This window comes from Pterocles gutturalis, unplaced genomic scaffold (genome assembly GCF_000699245.1).
Source record: "Pterocles gutturalis isolate BGI_N339 unplaced genomic scaffold, ASM69924v1 scaffold26310, whole genome shotgun sequence".
NCBI classification, from domain to species: Eukaryota; Metazoa; Chordata; class Aves; order Pterocliformes; family Pteroclidae; genus Pterocles; species Pterocles gutturalis.
In genome coordinates, this window is record NW_010141600.1 from 1,946 (window position 1) to 2,405 (window position 460).

Here is a 460-nt window from a genome sequence, read left to right on the forward strand (position 1 = left end):
CCGCGATCTTGTACAGCGAGTCCACCGCCACCTCCCCCGTCTGAAGGGTGGCCCCGGGGTGGTCCCCTTCCCCCTTTGCCCTCTCATCTCTCCCCTCCCCGGCACCCACAGCCCTGGAGGGGAGGGTGGGGGGCCCCCTCGCCCCCCCCCTGTTTATAGTCCTGTATGCACTGAGCTCCTGTTTTCGGTATTGCCCCCCTCCCTTGGCAACCTGTGAGCAGGATGGGTGCAGGGCTCGGTCCTGCTCAGCACCCAAAGCCCGTATGCTGCCGGAGCATCCTCTGCAGCCCTGCGAGGGTGGACAGACGGATGCAGGAATGAGCATCACGTTCTCAGCCCTCTTCTCTCTCCCCTCCATCTCCTTCCTCTGCAGGGCTCTAGCTCTCCTCTTCCTCCTGCCCTTCCTCCTCAGCCCACACCCCCACTATCTCCCACTCCCCTCCAGCACCCCAAAATCCAG